Raw genomic sequence first — 15,556 nt, 5'->3', positions numbered from 1 at the left:
AGTCAGATAGGACATTTACTATGGTCTTATTACCTGACACTGGTTGTAAGTAAGTAGGGCAAAGTAGATAAAAATAGTTAATTTTCAGCCCACTGATGCCTCAAAGCATCACTTTGGTCCTGGATAGATCCAGCTGGAAAATGGCATTTGCATTCCAGGGGAAATTTCTGACATCAATTTTTTTTTTTTTTTTTTTTTTTTTGTTCCACTTCGGAACAAAATCAAAATGTTGACATTTACCACAGAATGGAAGTGTCAAGGTGTTATAATATTGTGACCTAACAGCATCCCAGTGCAAGAGGGCAAGGGGCTCACTGGTCTCTGGTGGGGAGTTTCAGCTGGCCTGACCAGTTCAATGTACCCCAATTCATTAACGTCATAAACTGTATTTGGCATACATCATGTAAGGTATCACTGGAAAATGGATCACTAATATTCTTATGTTATGTATGTTCAGTAAATGCCCAAGGGAGCACACAAATGTGGAGAAAATGTGGGAATAAAATGTGTTTACTAGACAAGCCTGGGGAGTGGGTAAACATGTTTCCCCCAGACAAAGGACAAGCTGATGCCTCCAGCCAGGTGTCAGAGCAATCACATGTCAAGAGGCCATTCATTTGCTTCAAACAGGGCAGCCACAAATCATTTTGCATTTTAGCAAAATGCACCCCATTCGGGGAAGAAACCAACATGGAACTTTGTTTTATTTTAATCAAAAAACAACCCAGTGCTGTATTTGAATTGAAGTGATTGTCAACTCCAGATAAGGTAGCAAGCTGCCAGTTGTTGGAGAGGAGAAGGAGACACCCTTAGACATCAGATGTCAACATATTTAAGTATAAGTATAACTGTCTGCATAAGAGGTCTTGTATCACCTCTGAATTTGCCTGTTTTTTGTTAGCAGTGTCACCAAGCTATCCAATGTTTAATCTTTTGGAGGTTTTCACCTACCTACATGAGACAAACTATGCTCATTTTAGTACTAACAATTTGTGTAGGTATTAAAACAATTCAAAAGGCTTGTTAATTGAATTGCATGTAAGTGGCCTGTTCACGTAGCTGGGACATTAAGAGATCCTTTTGGAATTGGACAGGTGTTCATTCTAAACCCCTACCCAGAAGGGGGGGGGAGGGGGAACAATTTGAAACAAAGTTAAAAACAGATTGAAAACAAAAGATAGGCTGGCTTAAACAACAGCCAGCAATGGTGACATCCCATGAATCCCCCACTGAGCTGTGACACCTTTATATCAAAAATGAGAGGGAACTATAAATGAACAGAATACACATCCTCTGAGATGCAGTGCCATCCCTAGGGGGACTGATGCTCTGACAGGCTGTTGGGAATGAAGGATTTATAGGCTGTGGTGAGCCAGATAAAAGCTACAGTTATACTGTAGCTAAAACCTAGGTTCAGCTGAGAACATTTTTTCAGGGTCTGTTCTCATGACCCAGATCCTCAGCTGGTTTAAATTGGTGTAGCTCAATACATTGAAGGTATCTATATGTTCAGCGTTTAACCTAAGGCTCTTCTGGATTCTGAGAAATTAGAGTAAATGCTGATTTTGTTTACTTTATACTGAAATAGGTTTGTCTAAGGACTTTAGGTGCTTAGACATCTGACCACCCAAGACTTGATCTTATCTACACCTCATCTGTTTTGTGCATTTGTTGCATCTTGTCATGAACAAGATTAACTCTTCAGGGCAGGAACTATGCTTCTGGTCTATACAGCTATTATAGAGCAGGCTGTGTCTCTCCCTGCACCCACCCCAGGCTGTTATAACCTGACCCAAATTTTGGATTCCCACATGCTTTCAAACCCACTGGTCTGGGCAGTGTCCACATACTCTCCCTAGTTTGGACTCTTAGTCACGTTCCCAAGATGTGGACTCTTTGGGATGGTGAGGACCCCAGCCCCAAAGTCCAGATGACCTTGGCCCCAAGGCTGGTATGGAACCCTCAAGTTTCCCCAGTAGCTTATGCGCTCATGTCCTCAGAGATCCAGAGACATGTGACTGTTAAGGTAAGGAGAGCACAGGTTTTGCAGAGGAACTTCTTAGACACACTTTACTCAGACAGCAAAAGAGATTTACAGATGTGTGTAATATGGGGGGTGGGAGAGAGAGAGAAATAACACACCTAAATACAATTCCCTCCCTCTGAATCCTCTGCACTCCTTGGAGGTTGAGTCAGCATCCTTCCATGAGGCTAGATCCCTCCAACCTTCCACTTCCCCTGCTCAGTCTTCTGAAGACAGAGTGATCCACTCTTGCTAGAGAACCTGACCATTTTAAACACAGGGTTTGACACCTCTTCTTGCTGCTGCTTCCATCCTTCCTGCCACTGAATGGAGTGGGTAGCAGGGGATCATTTACGCTCAGCCTGTCACCTCCATGGAATCATCCAAGTAAGATTATTCAATTGTTGGTAGCCCTGTTTCCAGTTCAGACATGGTCTGTCTTCTGCCATAAAAATGGATGTTTAGTGCCATGCTGAATGTTAGTCATAATTACAGTTCATAAAACTAAATGGAATTTATAAGTTTACATACTGTCACAACAGCGTCTAGTACAATGAGGCCCTGATCCCTGACTGAGGCATCAAGCTACTACTTTGATATAAATAATATCAACTTGCTAATGTTCTTGAACTAAACAAAGCCTTATCCCCAAGGAAGGCAGCAGGAGGTAAATGTGGCTAGTCAAAAGCAATCTGTGCTCTTCCTCTGGAGCAGTTTCTCCCAAACTTGGGAGGCCGCTTGTGTAGGGAAAGCCCCAGGCGGGCCGGGCCAGTTTGTGTACCTGCCGCGTCCACAGGTCCAGCCGATCGCGGCTCCCACTGGCCGCGGTTCGCCGCTCCAGGCCAATGGGAGTTGCTGGAAGCGGCGGCCAGTATATCCCTCAGCTCATACCACTTCCAGCAGCACCCATTGGCTTGGAGCAGTGAACTGCAGCCAGTGGGAGCCGCGCTCGGCCGGACCTGCGGATGCGGCAGGTAAACAAACCAGCCTGGCCCACCAGGGGCTGTCCCTACACAAGCAGTGTCCCAAGTTTGGGAAACACTGCTTTAGAGTAGTACTGTGAAAGGGCTTCTGGGCACCATTCCTAAGGCTGGTTGATATGTGAGTTTCTCAAAAAACAGGCCTTGCCCTCACCCCTGCAAAAAAGTTTCCACACAAAAAAGTGTTCAATACAAATGTCAGTTTTTCTGAAATTCTTAACACATATGTAACTCATTTTTTAAATTGACATTTTATGTTTAACCTCCTTTTTTTGTAAATGAAAAATTTCAGTAATGATCCCAATATTCTGATAAAAATGTTGATAAAAAGCTCAATTAAACGTATCAGCAATTAAGTTGCAAAAAGTGGGTCTCTTTCAAACCAAGAGGAAGAGGAAACTTGACCGATTTTTCATAACCTCGATTTTTCAGCCAGCTCTCACTATAGTAGGTACAAGATAGCAATCAGGGTGAAATTCACAGCCACTTCTTACTGTGCTGTTAAGATATTGAGAACCTGGAAGCCATAGTACAGGCACTTATGCTGCTGTTATGGGAAACAGTCCATGAAATAAGAAATGTAAAACTAATATGGGAAAGAGGTCTCCCAGAAATGATTGAAAGCACCTGGCTCATGGCAATGGAATTCATTCCTACATGTAGTTCCTTCCATACCAAACCTCTGATACATATTCTCTTGCTGCAGGCACTGTTCATTTGCTATTTTAAAAGAAGAGCGCTAGATGCACGACTAATTGTTCAGATCCTTTGTAGGAAAGGCAATAGGGGTTCTTTTGAGGTTAAGAAACTTGTCTCTTAGGAGCCAATCTGTTTACTTTTAGGTAACTTGATTACCCATCTCCATGTAGGAAGCAGCCACTGTGCTATAATACGCAGCTTTTGAGAAGTTCTGTGTAATATCTAGTTTAGAGCTGGCCTGTATCAAAAGTCCCAAGCTTTGGGGAGTGAGTTTCACATCCAAGGCCAGAGCTCAGTTTTATGACTGTCCTGTTTAGATGGACCCATGGTAATGGTATAAATGGAGACTAAGTGAAGGAGAGAAGATTACTGTCACTTGATTGCTGGAGACTTCTCTCTCCCTCCCTCACTAACACACACACATGCAGATCGTTGCTTCCAGCTAGTTAGTACTCACTGTTTTACCAGTGGAGCTAGGTATGTTATTTTTCATGGTTTTTTTTCATCTATGGTAATTGCTGCCAGATAGATGCAATTTAGAATCCATTGTTTGCAATGCTTCTCGTGTCCTCAGTATTGAATCCTGAAACAATTGAAGCTAAAATGCTTGCTCGGTTATTTTTCCAAAGTTGTGCTTTTCCTTGCACACCTATGGAGCTGATAAATCCAATTGCTGTACTATTCACCTAAGGAGTGTAGCTCTTACTTCCACAGTGCCTAGGCATTTTTAATGTTTAAAATTTGGTAAGGAGGGATCATGAAAATTCAGCTCATTAACACCATCTTTCTGTAGCACAAATGGAAGTTGTGTCTTGCTTCAGTATATTAGGGCTCCTATTCTACTCTCACTTATACAAGGGAAAGCCACTGAGGTCAATGAGAGTAGCACCTGAACAAGGTTACATGGTCCAGCTCTTCCTTCAGAGGTGTGAGAGTTGCTGTTGTAATCAGTGGGAGTCAGAGGCATTGGGTCAGAATTTTTCACTAACTACAGACAATGATCCAGAACACCAAGCAAGTAATATTCAACAGGGCAATTCTACCGGTGAATGTTTCAGTTTTATGGGCAGTGAACTACCCTTTCCTTTTACAGGGCTGGGGAGTAGAGAAAACACTAATGTTAATATACTGACCATTACATATATTCATACACAGTGCCCACCATTAAAGAGTCGACACTGACCAAAAGGTGGCTTTAGATTAGTAGCTGGGTTACTGCAGTATTTACTAGTCTAGCAGAATATTCTGTGGTAGCTCAGCCACCACCTTGTGGAAGTGGTTAGCAAATACTGAGTTTTTATGGCAGACACTGAATGCCTGCAGGGCTTAGTACAGCTCACATTAAAGTCAGTGGAAAGATTCCCATTGATTACAATGGGAATTGGACTAGGTCTCTAGATTTTTAATGAAACCATATGCTACAAAGGCTGACATTTTGCTGCATTTGTCCAAGATTTTCAAGGCATGTTCACAAATCACTCTTCCAGCTCTATGCCCTGTGAGCTCACCATTTCAGTCTCCTTTTTCCACTTCTTCCAATATTCTCTGTACCGTGTGGCTTCCATAAAAATGATCACTTTCAGTTTGGCAGAACAGAAGATTGACACAGGCACATATAGTTGAAGGTTTTTATTAGCCATTAATTCTCTTCTCTTGCCCCAAGTTAAGACTGGGGAAAAATAGGAGTTTGGTCCTTTTTTCTTTCCATTTGTCCTCCCCGCACACCACTCCCTTTTTTGCATGGCTGCTTGCTGTACCCTGCTTTGGTCACACAATCACATCCTTCCTGCTTTATAATTGTGCACAATTATAATACCACAAATCGACATCCTGTTTAAAATCTTCCCACCTGATCAACAGTTAAATTTATCCTTTGGGTTTTAGCATGTTAAGGGCCCAAAGTCCCAGTCTGGCTGAGATGTGCTTAACACAGTTAATCAGACTCAGCAGAAAGAATTCCTCATGATTCTGATCCAGACCATGCACCATCACAGGAGCAACAGGGGAAATAATCCACCTTGTTCCACTGCCTAAGCTACCTGGACCTTGAGCCACGGTGCACAAGATTCAAGGGCTCTGCATTCATTTACTTCCCTCTGCCACTGAGTAGATGGGCAGGGAATGATTGTAGCCTTGGCTCAGGCCTGTTCCCCACAATGCACCAGGGACGAATGGTATACTACTGCCCCATCAATCAAGGTAGGAGCAGAGTGGAAATTACGATTCTCAGAGAGCCATATTTCCTTCTCTGCACTACTCCTGGTGTGTTGCAGCAACACAAACCTCCTTACTATAGGTTTGGGACACAATCTTAACCCCATAAGAGTACTTTCCCATACTTATCTTCTCTTACAGATTCTCTTCAAAATATGGAGCCAAATTCACTCCTAATGTAAACAAGTGTAACTGTATTTTGATCTGAATGAGGATGTTTCTTATATATATAGCTGTAAGACTTCCAGTAGCAAGTGCACCTTGGGATGAATTCATTATGAACAGGAAACTGACCCCTTTAGAAACAATCCGCTTTGCTAATTGTTCATATAGTGTACATCTTCTTTGTTGATGGCAATACATTTGACTGCAGTAAAGGGAGCAAGTCCAGGAGAAAAAGGCCCAATGAGTTTGTATTTATCAAAGTAGATCAGCTGAGCTGATGTCAGCCAGATGACAAGGTAAAAGGATGTCCCACACAGCTGTCAATGGTATGTAAATACAGAGAAACAAAGTAGCATAATATTATATAAATCATCTCACTTGAAAAAAATTATTCCTAGTTATACTTGACATTTCTGCAATATTCTAGCTTTTGAATATAAAGGCATTAGTTGAAACTGTCCTGAATTATCTTGTCCATCTGATTTCAATCAATAGCTCTTAAAAAAAAAATTAGTCAATTAGCTGAATGGCCCTGATGAAGCTGAGGTGTTAATAGACTACTAACCTGAAGGCAAAAATAGTCTGATAATACAAATAGTGATGAGTGTACTACTGAAGGTTTCAGGCCTGATTTTATTTGACACTAAGGCCCTTCAACACCATTCTGGCAATGGTAAGTGGCTTGAAAGTGTGTGTAAGTTACATTTATGCCCACTTTAAAGCCCCTTCAGCCTTCCAAACTGAGAAACAGGCCCTTAAAATTCAGAGCTGTTTATTCAAAGCCCATCTCCCATTCCATGTCTTCCCAATAGCCTCAGCCACCAACCCCCCAGTGATAGACTGGTAAGGGCCAATTCCTGGAATTTAGCACCTCGTCTAAGTAGCAGTCTGTGTGCTGTCTAATTTCTGGCAGGAGAGGAAGTCATTCTTTGCCAAGGCCATTGAACATATGCAGGACCAAACCAATAGTACCCACTCCTACTACATAATTTACTCCTTATTCAGACAACCCTACTACTTAAATAAATGCGAGCTTTGCTTGAGTAATGTCTGTATGATAAAACCCATAATGGCCCTGAATCAGCACAGCTCTTGAGCATATGCTTAACTCTGAAAGTTTGTTTTCTTAAATCTATTCCTATTTAGCAAAGCACATAAGCATGTGCTGAACTTTAAGCACATGATTAAGTGCTTTGCTGAATTAAGGCCAATATTACTAAAATGTTAATAGAATCTCATCCTTTCACCTGAATGCTCTACTGGACTTCAAAATATCAGGGAAGCTCTAGATTGTACTGAGACTCTATGCAGACACTTTTTTCATGGCATGTTAGGTTTCAAACTGCTTTCTTACAGTATGTACCAATACAGAAAGCTCTGTACTGCATTCAGATTGGCAGAGTTCAATTAAACCTTGACTTAGTGGACTTGTGGGATATAAAGTTTATTCCCAGAAATAAAGTGAAGGCCACAGAACTCAAGAATGGCAGAGTGTCAAGTGCGTTATCTAAATCATGCCTTTCTATAGGGAATTGAATTAAATGTTCTGATTGTTTATGCAACAAGACAGCAATCATACTCTAATTTTTGCTTTCCTTTTGCACATCCAAGGTTAATGTATGATAAAAGAAGTCAGGTTTCTGGAGATTACGTTGAATAAATGGATCAGAATTTATGCTTGTGTCCTGTCTTATTTTAAATCCGTACAGTAAGGGTTTGTGTCAGATCAGCAGAGTAAATGGACTAGTTCTCTGCTTGCTAGAATCATGCCAAATCTCTTTTGAGAACTGCTCATTTTACCACAGAGGGCACTATGAAAAGAAGACTACACCGTATAAAAATATAGTTAGGCACTTAGTGGCATAGGCACTGTGAGGCTTAGTTTCTTACCATATTCTGACTCAACGTGTAATTGCTTCTTAAATTGCAATGTATTGTGTAGGATACAAAACAGAAATATTGTGGTCAAAATATGTTTGCCTGGACACACTCAGTCACAACCCAACACCCATTATGCCATCTGCAGATTATTCCAGCCAGAAGTCTGAGTGACTTTTGGGTACATGCTTGTAGAGGCACTGCCTGGTAAGGGAGTATTTGTGCCAAAGCATTAGCTCCATGCTGTTTAGATCCAGAATGTCTCTTTATAGCTCCAGTCATGAGCAACCCTATGGAATAGTTCTTCTACAGGTTTGGAATCTGTGAGAGTTTTGCACAAAACACGTTAAGAAATGACTCATAATGTAAGTGTATCCCCTCAGCTACAAAGAAGAGAAGTTAGAGCATAAAAGAGATTTACCACCTCCAGCAACAGATTCTGTCCTTTCTACAGGGTTTCCCTTATTCAAAGGAACAAGCCACCCCAGCTGGTGCTTTTTCTTTGGGTTATTAACAAAATAACAGCTTAGCTCAAAACTAGAAGTTCCTGGCCCTCTTCTCAGCAGTCCATTAGCCCCCTGAAGGGCTTTACTCCTACCACTAAGTGCAGGTGCTCCCGTCAGGCATTTTCCCCCAGCTGGCAGGGAGACCTTCTTCCCCAGTCCTCTCTGACCCACAGTCCCCCCTGAATCCTCTGCAGGGATCTCCCCTTTTTACCCTTGTATCAGGGCAAGAGACTCCAGAGCATGCACACTCTCTCAGCAGGTTCATCCTACAATACAGGCATCACCCAAAGCCATTCCTGGTTTCCCTTCTCTCTGAGAGAACAAGCTCACTCTAACAGGAAGCCACACCTCAAAGATACCTAACATGATGCCTGATAAACTGCCCTGGCCCAAGCCCCAACCCATCATCTGGGAAGTTGTTAATTAGGCACAGGTGGGGCTGAGCCCAACTTCCCATTAAGGGCCAGTCCACCCTGCAGGAGAGGGTGAATATGTACCATGCTAAGTTGACATATATATAATGACTGGATACAGAGATCAAATATTTAGATGCATAATTTAGAAGATTACCTTGTAACCAATAGGTGATAGAACAATCAAAATCACATCTTGGACTGCAGGAGCCAGAGTTCCACTCAGCACAACTGAGGACACGGATAGTAAAGGTTATATCCCTGGGGCTGCCAGAGGCCAATTATCTAATGTATGACGCTGGGCTGCTCTAATTTACACCAACTGGAACAGACCCCAAGGAGATGTTAGTCAGCAAGGACAGCTGGACAACATTTCACTCCAGCCTCTCCCTACCCTGGACATGTCCTCTATAATGGAGAACCAAAGAGCAGGGTAGCAGAGAGCCCGTTACACCATCTGGGATTCCCCTACACCAGGAGAATCCATGGCTGCCTGATAAGCACAGCACCAACTAGGGCATAAGACAGGATCTGGCTCATGGACTGTGAAGCTATTTTAATGAAACGACAGAAAATAACTCTCAACTAGGATTTTTTTTAGCATTGTGCTATCATATTTATACAACATAGTTTAGGGTCAGATCATGGCCCATCCCCACAATGAACCAAGAGGTTCCCTCTGCACACAGGCCTTACCCATCCTGCTTGGGTAGGTAGCATAGCAGTGCTTGCAGAGATCCAGGGATCCATGCTGGGAGTGGTTAGCAGAATGGACTGACTGGAGGAAGAATGAAGAGGACAAGAGAAACCCACATCATCCTCCACCATCCCTGAGGGAGAGAAGGACTGATTGTAAACACATAGCCCATAAAAGTATTTCATTTTCATGCCATCCTTCTCATCATGGGGAGCATCCTTTAGAAAGGGTCCACAAGGGCAGTCACTGCCTGCAGAAACTGGGTTGCCAAGGAGTAGTCTAGTGAGGACCTGGGAACCCAGAGGTAGTGTGGAGGCAAAGGGCATCTGTGGGGATCACACTCTCCAGCTGATCCCACAAGAACTGTGCGGCTAGGAAAGACAGTCTAATTGACAGGACACTGGCATATGATCTGAGAAACCAACATTTGATTCTTGGCAAAACTACAGCCTTCCTGTGTGACTTTGGGCAAGCCATGTAAATTATCCTGTGCCTCATTTCCCCATTGTAACATGGGGGTACTATTGGGGTGTTGTAAGGATAAAAGCTATTCATGACTGTGAGTTTCTCAAGTATTACAGCAGTGAAGGCCATATGAGTGTCAGGGGGATAGAGAACACATGAGATTAGTGTAATCTCCCACTGGCCAGGCACCCCCACCGCATCAGAGCAATTAGCAAAACTTTCCACCGAAGGAACAGTTTTTCCCATGGTTGGGGACATTAGTTCTTTAAGCATAATTAAAATTGAAGCACATACAATCACAATCCCTCTAGCTTCTATTAGAATAAAATGCATGCCGCGTAATTTCATATTATGTTATCAACATAATTCTTTGTTATAAACCAATACTTTAAAGGCTTGATGCTACCAAAACAGTTGTGACCTACTGGGCTTTGCAGGTCACAAAAATGTCACAGATCCTGGTTTTGCTGGAAGCTGCGCTACCTACTCAGCAGAAAGCCTGGCTGGTGTGGAGTTTTTTAAAAAATCAATTGCAAAAAAATGCACTTCTGTATTCTTTCTGATTGGTTTTGTTTCCCACATTAGAAAGCAACACATGCTAATATGAATCAAGAACATATTAAGGGGTAGATTATGCCATGTCCTGAATGGGTGTGAAATAGAGGGAAGGAGGTCTTCCCTCCCTACCCATTGCACCTAAATAAATGGGCCAGGCCCAATTTTGGCTGTTCTGGGATGAAATCAGTGGAGATCTCTCCTTAACAACTAATGGCATCATATCACCCTATGAGCTTAGAGGCTGCCATTGGAGTGTTTCTTTAGGCTGTTTTTGCCTAGGCAAAATTTGGTCAAAATGTTCCAGGGACAAACTAGTGAAATGTGGTAAAGTCAGCAACCTAAAAGCCAGTCAATTTAGTGCTCATGAAAGGTGCCAGGTTCATTGACAGCCCTTGAGGGTGAATTTTTCCATTTAGCAATAGAATAAGTTCAGTAGGGGCTGCAACAGTGTCCGTTGCGTCATGCTAGCCCAGCCCATGTGCCCTAACCCTGACCATGAGGAAACTCTTTAAGGTGAGAGAGTAGTTCAGTTTCCAGGACTACTTGTTTTTCCATCTCTTCTCTTGACACTACCACTTGACACCCTACCCATTCGTGGCAGAGATGTTTGCAACGAGAATTCCTGTTCATTAGGAATAGTGATAACTCATTTCTCATTTGTCACTAAGCACGCATGAGATTGCTTTATATTTTCATTTTATATTCACTACTTACCTGGACTGGACTAGACTCAATGGCGTAAATATTACAGGCCTGATTCTCATTTACATCTAGGGCCCTTTATAGTACTCTGTCAGTGTAAAGTGGAATTAGAATTGGACTAAATTAAGAACATAAGAACGGCCATACTGCGTCAGACCAAAGGTCCATCCAGCCCAGTATCCTGTCCACCGACAGTGGCCAATACCAGGTGTCCCAGAGGGAGTGAACCTAACAGGTAATGATCAAGAGATCTCTCTTTCATTTCATGCACTCTACAAATCCTTTACACTGACAGAGTGGTGTAAAAAAGCCGGAGTAAAAATATGGCCCACAAGCTTCTTTTTCTCAGTGTAACAACAACAACAAAAAAGACATCATTATTTATTAGGGAGTCTCATGGACTCTAGACTTTCAGGCCAGAAGGAACCAACATGATCACTTAGTTTGACCTCCTGCACATTGCCAGCCACAGAACCTCACCCACCCACTCCTATGGAAGGTCCATAACTTCTGTCTGAGTTACTGAAGTCTTCAAAACTTGATTTAAAGACTTCAAGTTACAGAGAATCTGCATTTACTCTTGCTCAAACCAACAAGTGACGCATGCCCAACATTGCAGAGGAAAGCGAAAACCCTCAGGGTCTCTGTCAATTTCACCTGGGTGAAAATTCTTTCCTGACCCCAAATATGGTGACCAGTTAAACCCTGAACATGTGGGAAAGTCCCACTACTCAGAGGAAAGACACCTGGGAAAGAATCTCTGTGGTAACTTAGAACCTCCCCCGTACTGTCCCATCTTCAGCCATTGGAGATATTTGCTAATAGCTGTCACGGATGGGCCATATGCCATTCTAGGCAACCTCATCATACCATACCATCATTTTATACCATCCCCTCCATAAAATTATCAAGCTCAGCCTTAAAAGAAGTTAGTTTTCCCCCCACATTACTCCCCTTGGAAGGCTGTTCCAGACCGTCACTCCTTTAGAAACTTTGCCTAATTTTAAGCCTAAACTTATTGATGGCCAGTTTATATCCATTTGTTCTTGTGCTAACATTGGCTCTTAACTTAAATAACACCTCTCCCTCCCTGGTGTTTATCCTTCTGATGTATTTAGAGAGCAATCATATCTCTCCTGAGCCTTCATTTTCTTAGGTTAAACAATCAAAGCTCCTTATGTCTCCTTTGATCATCCTAGTAGCCTTTCTCTGCACCAGCTCCAGTTTGAATCATCTTTTTTAAACATGGGAGACCAGAATTGCACACAGTATTCCAGATGAGGTCTCATCACTTCCTGCTAAAATTCTCAAATTACTTTTTGAAAATAAGCTTTGAATTCTTCCAGGAAGAACAATTATATAAGATTGATGTATTCTAAACAGAAAACACCATGTCTTGATTATTGTATTGGTAAATAAAAAGTAGTTAAAGACTATCACTTGGAAGACTATCACTCGGTAGCTAATTGTATTTTGAGGTTGTGCTTCAGGTCTTGGGAAAGCCACGTGTTCTAGTTTTTGAGTTACAATTAAAAATTGTATGGGCATATTATTGTACTATTCTGCTGTGGAAAATACATATAGGAAAACCACAATAAAACATAGAAATATCCAAACAGTAAACAGTTAGATACATCCAAACATGAATGCCCTGATGCTGCAATAACCTATACATGTGCTTACTTTTATGCGGGGGGAATAATGTAAAGTTAATCTCAGGGATCAGGGCCTAAATGATGACGCAGCACTGCTGTACAAATAAATGAAAGCAGTTACAGAAGCTAAGAATATCTTTATTTGAAAAAGATAATGATTGAAATATATTTCCTTCCTTTCTTTCTTTTAAAGGGTGGAAAACAGCGATCGCTCACTCAGCTCCAATGGGATAGTGTTTGAGGTCTTGCCCCATTCTTTACTTCTCTGCATATGAGGGATCATGCACCTAAGACACCCCCCGTTATGCCATTGAGCTCCAGTATATATCCTTGTCCCTAACAGAAGTCATATCAACCAATCTCCAACTCAGAATCACTTCTTACAAGGCCTCTTTTTCCCTTTGTTTCTGACAGCTTATTACGACTGATGTGGAAATGTTATATAAAGCAAGCTGTTCACCAGAAACATTATTTATGTTACACAAACGCTGTCCTGACATGACACATACTGTATCTGGCTACATGCATTAAACAGATTAATTAAATACCTCATTATCCAATTCCCATCTTATCACCACCAGTTCTGAAAAATATATATGTTCTGATGAGGAAAATCACTGCACCTTAGCAACACTGTAAAATGTATAATAATTTGACATAAGAAAGGTACCAACATAGCAGAAATATCTTCCTACACCCATGTGGGTGCTTTAAAATCTGTACTTGAACCATGCTCCCACAAAAGTATAGAGTTTAGGAGCTTTTATACTGTGCCTTGATTTTTATCATAACAGATGTCAGGTTCTATTTAAGACAGAAGACATGAGAAGCAGAGAGGGGACAATTTTGCTTTCACCTGCAATGTAGCTTTCCTTTAGGAAAGTGACACAAAATATTAGCTTATCTGCTATTGTGCATTGGGGCAAGTGTGAAAAGATTTGCTGCAGGTGCTGTTCTAAGTGATGAGATGATAACATCTTATCAATCCTATAGCTATATAGTCTTTCCTTTGCTTTCTCTTTCTCATATGTCCTATTTAGATTGCATCTAGGTATAAAATCTGAATCTGATCGCAGTGCAAATCTGGAATAATTCCACCCATGTCAGTGGAGCTACTTTGGATATACGTGCAATCTAGAATGTGGCCCACAGATGCTGGATATGATCTTCCCCCATGTATATTAGATAGATAGATAGATTAGATAACTTTTTCACAGTGAGCATCCCGCTTCATCTCATGGTCACATCATCAGGGCTGGTGCTACCATTAAGGCCAACTAGGAGGTTGCCTACGACGCCAAGATTTGGGGACACCAAAAAGCAGTGCCCCCAATTTTTTTTACAGCGTTCTTCTGGGCTGCCAGCGGCGCGCTGACATGGTGTGCGGCTCAGACTCCCTCTCCCTCCCAGTGCAGCGGCCGCTCCATCCCATGCGATTCTCGTCATTGCTGGCGGGGGCGCTGGCAGCTGGGCAGAGCTCCGCAGCTCCGCTTAGCACAGGTGGCACGAGCCCCGCGACGGGCGCAACAGCAGGGCTTCGGGAGGAAACGGGTGGCTGCCTCCTGGCTCAGCCTCCACGGACAGCCCCAGCAGGGGGCATGGAGAAGAAAAGAGCCTCGGGCGGCGGTCTGGTGGAGTGGAGGAAGAAAGAGGACCCCGACGCAAGGTAAGCGCTTCCCCACAGCTCGGCCTCGGGCGCCTGTGCTCCTGACCCCTTGGTCCTTGGCTGGTCCCTGCTCCTGCTCCCCTTGTGCATGGGCGGCTGGAGAGGACAGCAGCCTGCAGAGCTGAACTGCCCCAGTGGCCCCTCTCCCTGCCCCAGCCTCTGCCATGCCCGGTATCTGAGTTCAGGGCTGCCCAGAGGGGGGGGGGCAAGTGGGGCAATTTGCCCCGGGCCCCGCAGGGGCCCCCATGAGTATGTCAGAGGCTCCCCCTGCCCCACAAGTAAGTCGAAGGCTCCTGGGAAAAGGGGTAAGTGGCATGGTAAGGGGCCGGGGCCAGGCACGCCCCCGACCCCATCCCCCACAGCCCTGACCCCCAGCTCCAAGCCCAGTCCCTCTAAGCCGGACACCCCCTGCCCCCATCCTCCCCACAGCCCTGACCCCCAGCTCCAAGCCCAGCACCTCTGAGCCAGGCACCCCCCCAACCCCATCCCCCCCACAGCCCTGAGTCCAGCCCCTGTGAGCCGGGCACACCCCAGCCCAGAGCCCAGCTCCCCACCCAGCCCTGGGCAACAGCTGCACCACCCCCAGGCAGTGACAACCCATTGGTACCAACCATCACCATCACCCAGCAACAGCCCATTATGTAATTGCAAATGTATACATACCATTACAGCTTTTAATGTTTTTAAATAATGTATTTAGTGTATTTTCAAATTATTACAAATTCATTTTTGAATGTATTTCACTAGTTATTTTTTATATTTCCAAATACATGTTACTATAGTATTGCAACTTCTTTTATGGAAGGGGTCCCCAAAATTGCTTTGCCCCAGGCCCCCTGAATCCTCTGGGTGGCCCTGTCTGAGTTTTAAGCCCTGATGCTGTGTTATGCCTGCAACAGGCAGGCCTAAGCCTGTGAGTGACCCCCATAGCAGCT

Source organism: Trachemys scripta, chromosome 2, assembly GCF_013100865.1.
Source record: "Trachemys scripta elegans isolate TJP31775 chromosome 2, CAS_Tse_1.0, whole genome shotgun sequence".
Lineage (NCBI taxonomy): Eukaryota > Metazoa > Chordata > Testudines > Emydidae > Trachemys > Trachemys scripta.
This window is presented reverse-complemented; position numbering follows the sequence as displayed.